Source organism: Gopherus flavomarginatus, chromosome 14, assembly GCF_025201925.1.
Source record: "Gopherus flavomarginatus isolate rGopFla2 chromosome 14, rGopFla2.mat.asm, whole genome shotgun sequence".
Taxonomy (NCBI): domain Eukaryota; kingdom Metazoa; phylum Chordata; order Testudines; family Testudinidae; genus Gopherus; species Gopherus flavomarginatus.
This window is the reverse complement of record NC_066630.1, coordinates 3,234,832-3,244,214: the sequence shown is the minus strand read 5'-3', so window position 1 is coordinate 3,244,214 and position 9,383 is coordinate 3,234,832. Positions and strand designations below refer to the sequence as shown.

The 9,383-nt window shown below is 60.3% G+C and overlaps 1 pseudogene; it reads right to left on the bottom strand.

Moving 5' to 3' along the window:
- Positions 1-3,092: 3,092 nt before the first annotated feature.
- Positions 3,093-9,179, bottom strand: LOC127034469 (cadherin-1-like; annotated as a pseudogene).
- Between the last annotated feature and the right edge of the window lie 204 nt (positions 9,180-9,383).

Genomic DNA, 9,383 nt, shown 5'->3' with positions numbered 1-9,383 from the left:
GCTGAGCCAGGCCCAGCTGTTGGGATGACGTGCTCTCCCCATAAGCAGAGCAGGAAGCAGAAGGCAGAACAAGGAGAGGAGTGACAGCGGGGAGAGCGCCTGGGGGTGGAGCAGGCAGGGGGGTTGTTCCAGATGGCAGGAGCTGCCCCCAGGGACTCCAGGAGACGGTTTTTGGGCAGCACCACCTCATGGTGTGTGCATCACTCCGCCCTGGGAGTTGACGGGGAGATTGAACCGTAGTGGGTCACGTCAGAACATAGGATCTGTGTCCCCGCACCCACCAGGCTTTTGCACTTGGGGGGTTGTGGGGTGGCCTTCCCCTTTCAGGGGCAGACCATCTGCCTCACCACACCTACCTCTTCATCAGCTCCATCCACTGCAGCCTGGGGCCTTCGAGCCGGGACAGATGCGTGGCCAGGCCTGTTGCGGGCTGGCTCATCAGAGTGTTCAACACGTGGATGGTCAGGGAGCTGCTAGGGGCCTCGGACATGTTTTTGACCTGGGACACAAGTTAATGAGCCAAGCAGGGCCCCTCACGCCTGGCCCCCAAAGCCCCATGGCCATTCCCCTGCCCCACGGCAGTGCCCACCACACGGGGTGAGCGCTGGTGTGGGCAGCAGGGGAGCAGCGTCTCTGCACTCTGGTAAACGGGGAGGGCTTGGAGGGCAGAGTGCAGGGCACTCAGGCCTGCTCTACGCTCCATCGCTACGGTGCTCCAGGCTGGGAAAATCCACCCCCTGCGCACTGTTGCTCTGCTGACCTGACCCCCACCTCACCCTCTGTACGGGCAGCCCGGGCAATGGAACAATGCCTCCGTCAGCCCAGCTGCCATCGCTAGGGGGGTGGAGTCTGAGTCCAACCCTGATGGAAAACCCACTTCTAGCAGCGTAGGGGTGTGAGGCAGGTCCCTGGTCCGATAGGGGGTGAGGGATGAGGCAGGGCCCCTGGCGCACGCCCAGGTGGATGGGTGTGTGTGTGTGAGGCAGGGCTCTGGTGCACTCCCAGGCTGATGAGGGTTGAGGCAGGGCCCCGGTGCACGCCCAGGCGGATGGGTGTATGTGTGTGAGGCACGGCTCTGGTGCACTCCTAGGCTGATGAGGGTTGAGGCAGGGCCCTGGTGCACGCCCAGGCCGGGTGTGTGTGTGTGAGGCAGGGCTCTGGTGCACTCCCAGGCTGATGAGGGTTGAGGCAGGGCCCCGGTGCACGCCCAGGCGGATGGGTGTATGTGTGTGAGGCAGGGCTCTGGTGCACTCCCAGGCTGATGAGGGTTGAGGCAGGGCCCCGGTGCACGCCCAGGCCGGGTGTGTGTGTGTGAGAGAGAGAGGCAGGGCCCTGGTGCACGCCCAGGCCGATGGGTGCGTGTGTGTGAGAGGCAGAGCCCCTGGCACACGCCCAGGCCAATGGGGGAGGGGGCGTCAGGCAGGGCCCTGGTGCACGCCCAGGCCGATAGGGGGTGTGGGGTGAGGCAGGGCGCCTGGTACATGCCCAGGCCGATGGGTGTGTGAGAGGCAGAGCCCCTGGCACATGCCCAGGCCAATGGGGGAGGGGGCGTGAGGCAGGGCCGGGGTGCATCCCCAGGCTGATGGGGGGTGGGGGGCTGAGGCAGGGCCCAACCCTGATTTCTGAAGCCCGCACAGCAGAACCGCTGTCCCCAGAACTGTCTAACCTCATGAACGTGTGGCATCGCCCCAGCAGCTCTGACATAGATCAGGGCAGCGCAGAGCACTGGCCATTTGCCCCACTCCACCCTCCAGTCCCCTCCCTGTGGCACCATTCCCTGTAGCATATTACCAAGGCTTAGCATTGGGAGCCAGGCCCGGCTGTATTTGCCGAGCTAGCGAGGCTGATGAGTAACCTTGGGGCCTCAGCGAGGAGCAGAGCCTGGGGAGGGATGGCCCAGCACCATGGAGCAGTGCCAGCCCTTGGCTGCAGAGGGACAGTCTGTCTCTAACACCACCTGCAACAGGGTTTGACCCACGTGGCCAGACAAGGCCCAACACCCCCATGCCCTGTCAGAGCCAGTTTCCAGAGCAGGGGGCAGCCAGGATGAGAGCCCATCCTCTGAGTGGCCCCAAAGGTGAGAAGCCAGGGTAGGGCCAGGAACAGAGTGTCCCCCAGTGAGGACAGAAGGAGGATCCAGCCTGGTCCGGCTTGTGGGGAATGGCTGATGGGTGAGGGAGGGGCCCACCTTACATGACCCCATCCCACCCCGGCCCTGGGCTGCTTCTGGCAAACGGGTCCCAGCAGGGTTCAGTGTGTGGCCTTTCCCTACCTGCCCTCGCCTGCTCTGCCGTGGTAGGGCAGGGGTTGTGTCTCCGGAACTGGCCTGTGTATTTGTGTGGCGAGCCAAGGGGCAGGGCTGGAGTGGAGATCCCCAGTTACACTTAGGAGGGGAGCCCATCGAGTGCCCGACGGGGCTGCCCCGATTCCCAGGGAGTTCCGTGCCACAGTGCCCTGCACCAGAGTGTGAGCAGGCTGCCCGGGGCATGGGAACCTGCCCCTGCTGTGGGACTGCAACCAGCTCAGTGACCCCCAGCTGAGCTGCAGGGCGTGGGGTAGTTACTGCTGGCACACCCCTACCACTGTCATGGGTCCCAAAGGGGCAGGCTCCCCCGGGGCTGCTGTGACGCCAGAGAGCCAGCGAGAAACCCCTTCTCTAAGCAGGAGTCAGGCTGTGCCCACTGCTGCCCAGGCTTTGGGGCACCCTCCCTCTGCTGCTCCCTGCCAGCCGAGCTGCTGGGCCTGCCCTCGCCTGCTTCGCCCAGCTGTGCCCTTCACAGGCAGCAGAGCAAACCACACTTCAAGGTGCCAAGGTAGGGAAAAAAAAAAAGCAACTTTGGACTTGGATATTTTAAGCCTGTTTTTTTACCCAAGTTGCTGCCTGTGGGTTATTGTGCTTTACCCCCCTGTGGGGTCTTGGCAGGTTTTTGTGTGTGTCAGTGGAGCCCTGCCCAGCATGTGACTGATAAACTCCACCCCACTTCTGCCTGCCAGCCAATGGGCTGTAGGATTTTTTTTTAAGTGAGTGGAGCCACATGATTTGGCCATTCCACTTGTTTTGAAAAAGAGGGTGAATTTCACTGATTGGTTCTTCACAGCTATTTAAAGAGCAACAGGTCAGCCAGGGCTGAGCAAAGGGTGGTACCTTCCTGCCAGCCAGGGAATGGGAGACGTGCCCTGGGGTAGGGTGGAAGCTGCTCACAGGTGGCTGGCTGCTTTCAGAGCTGCGGGCCACTTGTGAGACCCGTGTCAGCTTGTGGTTTTTGAAAAAGCTGCCCCCCTCCAGCCAGGCTCTCCCGCCCCAGGTCTGCCCACCACTGGGGACTCCTGTGCAGCCCTGTGGCAGGCTTGCTAACTGGGTACGAGCAGTAGTTTGATGGCACTGGCTAGCAGTGGGAGTGTAGAGGCAGCTGCCAGGTCTGTGGCCCCAGCATCTCTAGTAGTGCCCTGTGTGTTAATGGAAGCCCAGCCCCGCCCTCACCTGCACCTCAATGACAGCAGTGGTGGAGGCTGTGAACCCCTCTCCCTGCAGATCTGCAGCCTGCACTGTCAGCCTGTATTGGGGGGCAGTCTGTGAAAGAGAGAGAGAGAGAGACACATGGGGCTCAGAACGGGGCCTTTCCCCTGCAGAATGGGGCTCAAAGAGGGGTCTTTCCCCTGTGTGGCTGGGCCAGGGCCTTGCTTTCCATTAACTCATTGCTCACCCTACTAGAGCTGCCAGCATGTTACAATCCAGGATGACCAGCTGTCCCGATTTTATAGGGACAGTCCTGATTTTTGGGTCTTTTACTTATATAGACTCCTATTACCCCCACCCCCTGTCCTGATTTTTCACACTTGCTGTCTGGTCAGCCTATTACAGTCACAAATGCGCTGCTGTTGGGAAGGGCGGGTGGGTGGCTGGGGGAGCTGCCATGGGGGAACACAGATCAGGGGCTGTGCCTGGCATTACTGGAGGGGCCGGGGACTGCCGTCGGAGCTGCAGCCAGGACAGAGCCCTATGGGGCCGTGGCAGTCAGGATGAGCTGGCTGGACATGGTGCGTGGGCAAGGGAGGGCAAGGGATGTGAACAGGAAGGGGTGACGTGGTCTGACTGATGGACAAGGAAGATGATTTAACCGTGCCCTCTGAAGCTTTTCACTGGGAGCCTGCAGCAGCCATCTTGGTGTGGCCGGAGGTCCTGGAGACTCCTGCCCTGGCACAGCCTCGCAGTCCGAGGGAGGGGCTTGGTGCCACCAGTAATTTCCCATGTGGCCTTGGGCAGCTCCCTGCCCTTGCCATGGCTGTTTCCCCTTCTGTAACACAGGAATAATGGTTTCTCCACCCGGGGCAGGCCGAGGATACCTGTGACTGTTTGTGAAGCAGGGGAGGAGGCAGCGAGATGGGGCGAAGGGCTGTTCTCAGCCTCCTGCTCCCGGTTGCAATGGACTGCGAAGGGAGAAGGGTGGGGCCTGTGTCTCTAGAAAGGCCACGTGTGCTCACGTCCCCAAGGAGTGTTCCGTGCCCAGTTCCCAGTGCAACCTCTCTGCTGGGCTCAGGCTCGACATCAACATGTTTCTACACAACCCAACGTGGGGCTGAGATTTGATGCATTTAAATTAGCTGAATTAACCGAACACGGCCAAACGATTGGGCCTCCCACAGGGGGGTCAGTTTCTAGCACTGCAGAGATGCCCATTGAACCCCCCCACTGCCAAGCACAATTCACTCAGCCCGAGGGCTGGCCGGGCAAGGGAGGTCTAACATGGCACAAGCGACCAGGAGAAATGGAGACAGTGGAAGTTTGCTAAAGACATCCTGCAGCATGACACGGATTGTGCCCGCCACTCCCAATGCGTCTCGGTGTGGAGCTCGCCCTTCAGAACCTACGGCTGTCCATCCTCTCTGTGCATACGTAACACACGGACGAGCCTCCAACCCAACGCTGTGGCACTCACCTCTCTATCCAGCCCAGTTGCAATCACACTGATGACGCCAGTCTCTGAGTTGATGGTGAACATCTCTCCGTGGGGTTGTTCAGGTATCTGCTGCAGGATGGAGTAAGCAATGACCCCATTGTAGCTGTTTACACTGTCGTCTGCATCTGTGGCTGTCACTTGCATCACGGAGGTACCTGGGCACGAGTTATGAGTAACACTATTTTTATAATTCTAGGACAAAATGAGATTGGAGACGACTCTCCAGAACGTACTACCAGGAACAATCCCCCCTTGGCCCGCCAAGGGGGATGGGGGAAGGTAACTAGATCAACCACCAGGCATCTCCCATCCCTAACGTCTACCAATTCCTCTCTGCCGTCACCAAAGAAGGGGAATAAGACTGTAAGCGCCTCGGGGCAGCGCAGGCTGAGCCGTCGGCCCAGAGCCATCGATCTCACTGGGGCGATACAAAGACTAGAGCCCTGGGAGCGTCTCACAGGTAAACGGACAGCACCATTGGGAGCTACATTTACTGTTACTAAATGAGCTCCCCTGTTCTCTTCCAGTTCTCATACCGACCCCATCAGCAGTATCTGCACTGAGCGCCTGCTCCCTGCCAGCCCCAGAGCCTTCTGGGAAGGTAACTGGTCCCCTCCGCGGGGTCTGTAGCGAGGCGGGTGGTCAACCCCAGGATGCCGACTCTCCTGCAGGATTGGGGGAAGGAACTGCTGGGTTAGAAGGGGAGGGAGATCCTGCTTCAAACCCAGCCATCCGCACGAGCAGCACGCTCTGGACAAGGCGCATCTGCTCAGTGGGCAGATTTTAGCCCCTTTGGGTTATTCTGGGATTTTAATTCTTCAAAGCAAAATTAACCCAACGCTCAAACAGCCCCTGTCTCTCTTTCTTTCCCTCTCTCTCTCCTTGGACAGAACCCTCCAAAGCCACATCTCATGACTGGTGTGTCTCAGCCCCCCAGCAGAGGCTCTGCTCACATACCTGGCTTGGCTCCTTCTTCTATGGAGCCTATGAAGATGCTCTGGGTGAACTAGGGTTTGTTGTTGTTCTGGTCGCTCACAGTGATGATGATCTCCATGGGGTCCTCCACAGGCTGCCCATTCAGAGACACAGCGTGGGAATAGACCTGCAAAGGCAGCACAGGGGGTAAGGCACCATCAAGCCACCCTGCGAGTCCTGCAGCCGCCTGGCAATGTGCAGCCAGCAGCGCCCGCCAAACCCAGCCATGGCTCCGAAAGCAGCCAGCAGCGCCCGCCAAACCCAGCCATGGCTCCAAAAGCAGCCAGCAGCGCCCGCCAAACCCAGCCATGGCTCCGAAAGCAGCCGGCAGAGACCCATGAGCCTGTGACGAGGCATCCAGCCAAGCTTTTGGAGACGGGAGGCGCACGCTGAGCATGTCTCCAAGCAGCAGCGGCCCTGCTGAGGCAGCGAGCGAGTGCTCTAGGCCCAATTCTCAATGGTGCTGGGGCCCCTCAGCTCCTGCTGCAGCTCTCAGCACCTCAGGGAAAGAACCGGGCTCCAGGGCCAAGGACTGACGTGACCTGACAGAGCAGGAGGCAGCGCCCAGCTGGGGTCAGCACCTTCTCTCTGGCTTTACTCTGCCAAGCCTTGGGGAAGAAACCATGAGGGGGAGGAGAGAGCAGCTGCCCTCTGGACCATGCAGTACAATAAATGGAGTGAAACCCAGTTCACTGGCGCCTCCGGCCCCTTCCCAGCCACCTCCAAGCTCCAGGGGCATTCAGCCCCTGAGAACATGCCCCTGCTCCATCTACCGCACCTAGGGACCCACCGTGTAGTGGCTGATGTCCTCTCTGTCCAGCGGCTGTGTCACCTTCAGCTGCCCTGTCTCCCTTTCGATGATGAAGACGCCCACGGGGGGGTGTCTGCCCTCTGCCCCACGATACCGTAGAAAACCATGATCTCTTTGTCCTTGTTGGATTTGATCTGTGCCAGAGAACAGGAGGGTCATCTGGGGGATTCTGCATCTAGGGCTGCTCTGTGGGCCAGCCCAGCCTGTGCTCCCCTCCCCATCTGTCCAGAACCTGCAAGGAATTGCTCACATCCAGGCTGCTCCTCGCTGCCTCACTTCCCCCCAAGTCCCTCCCCTCTCAAAGCCTTCTACAGCATGTAGATTCCTGGACCGTGCCCCTTTTCCACCAAGCAGCACCAGCATCTTGTGGAACACCCATGGCAGCCCTGCCATGCTGACCCACCCCTCTGCTGGGATCTCCCACATTTAGCTAAGTTGAGGGCACCAGAGACCACTATTGTACACAGTGCCTAAGCCACGTGGGTCAGGGAGCAGTAAGGGCAGGTGGGGGAATGAATAGGATACTAAGAAAGAACAGAGTCTGAAAAGGGATGTGCCAGAAGGATGAGGGTTGCTATCCCAAACCCTCAATGATGCCCTACCTAATTGCCCCAGAAGAACCATCCCCACACACAGTTAGGGTGAGGCAGGTCAGCAGGTTAATGTGGGGATGGGACATTGGCCTTGCGGCCACCCTGCAGGAGAACCAGGGCATCTTACACCAGAGCAGTCAAATGGGCAGACACCTTTGCCAGCAGCACATAATTCTGCTAAAGGAGCTGTTTATAATATATGCAAAATATGTAACATGCAAATTAGTATGCTAGTGATTTGCATAACATGTCATACATGGAGCTGCACTTGGCAGTATAAATTCCCCACAGCTCCCTGGACATCCATACACACCATGTCTGGCAGCTAGTGCCAGGCCGCCACCACCACACTGCCAAAGGCCTCTCCATACCTGAACCAGAGGCTTGGGGAAGGGCCCCCTTATTCTCAGGGCAGCTGATTGGAGGAATGACCCAGTCTCTCTTCTGGCCAGGGTTGGCCTTTGGGACCGTCAGCCCAGCTGCCTGAAGGCAGGGGAAGAAGTCCTGCAGGGCAGAGACGCTGCTAGAAAGGGAACCAGGGAGCCACTGTGAACCCCAAACAGCCAAAGAAGGAAGTGAGTTCTGCCTGTTGCTTGGGGCATGGTGCTGTCCCCGGTGTCTGTTGCTAGGTGTCTGTGGGGGTTGCAGGGTGGTTATTGCTGATCCTGACCAGGGATCCTGGGACCAGACATGGAAATGCCCCATCAGGGCTGCTGGAGCCAGCGCAGGGCTCTGCCTGCGCGTCCTGCTGCTGGGGCCAGCCTGAGTGGGAGGGAGATGCTGGTTAGTGTCCCTAGGGCTGCTCTGTGGGGCTGGGGGCAGCAGGCTACCTGTGGGACTCCCCCCAGCCTACACTCCCTTGGTGGCTGCTTTCTCCTTCACAGCTCCTGGAAACTGGCCGGAAAGCCCAGGTGCCACCTTCAGTTGCCCAGGGTCCAACGTCAGAGGGGCCAGAGTGCCCTGGGGGGAGGGGGCTCAGAGCCCTGTCCTGGAACCACCCCTGGCATATCACGGGAGCCAGGGCAGGGCACGCACGAGTCCAGGGCAATGTCCAGCCCCCTGGCACAGGCTGCTCCAGACAGGAGCAGGGCTGGAGCCATCAGCAGCAGCCCATTCAGTGCAGGTTCCCAACACACACACACACCATGGCCGTCCACTGCCCAGAACCGTGGGCATCAGCACCCAGCCTACCACGACGGCACCCAGGGGCCAGGACAGGCCTCTTCCAAAGCAGCTGACCCATGTACCAATGCTTCCTCCCCTTCCGGGACAGGTGGGGCTCAGAAAGGGCCTGGGCAGCTTCTCTGAGAGCACAGGCTGCAGCCCCCATTGGCCAGCTGTGGGCAGAGGGACAGACCCCAAGGGCTGTGCCACCTTCCCTTGAGCCCGTGCCCTGCCCCCTGCCCTGCCAATGTCTGCTCCCCTTCCCCATCCCTCACCAGTGAGCCTGCCCCATCCCACGCCCCCCAGGGCCTGCAGGCTCTACCAGACCCCCAAATCTGTCTCCCTCCCTCAGGATCTGTGCTCCCCAGCCTGCCCCATCCCATGCCCCCCATGGCACTCAGGGTCTACCTGCCTCCCAAACCTGCCTGCCCTGCCGGGAGCCTGTGCTCCCCCTGCCCGCCCTGGGACCCACGCACTCCCCTGGAGTCCGGACACTGCCCACTCTGCTGTACATACTCCCCTTCTCCCCCCCTCGCTGTGTTGGACTCTCCCCCCCCCCCCAGCCCCTAGGGATCCCCCTACCTGCGTGAGGAGGAAGAGGAGGCTGAGAGTGGAGCAGCGCATGGCTCTGGCTGTCTGCTGGCCCTGTGAGAGCCTCCCTCTGGCTGGCTGGGCCATGGGGCGGCTTCCCCACGCCCCACCCTGACCTTCAGCAGGGGCAAAGGCTGCGTGTTGGACTGGATTTTGGGAAGAGTTTGTGCTGTAGGCTCCAGCAGGCCTCTGGGTTAGCCTTGTCCTGCCCAGCCCAATCCCCCTCCCAGCCCCTGTACATCCATCCCCTCTGCCCAGCCCAGGGGAATGGCCCCATCCCCCACACACACA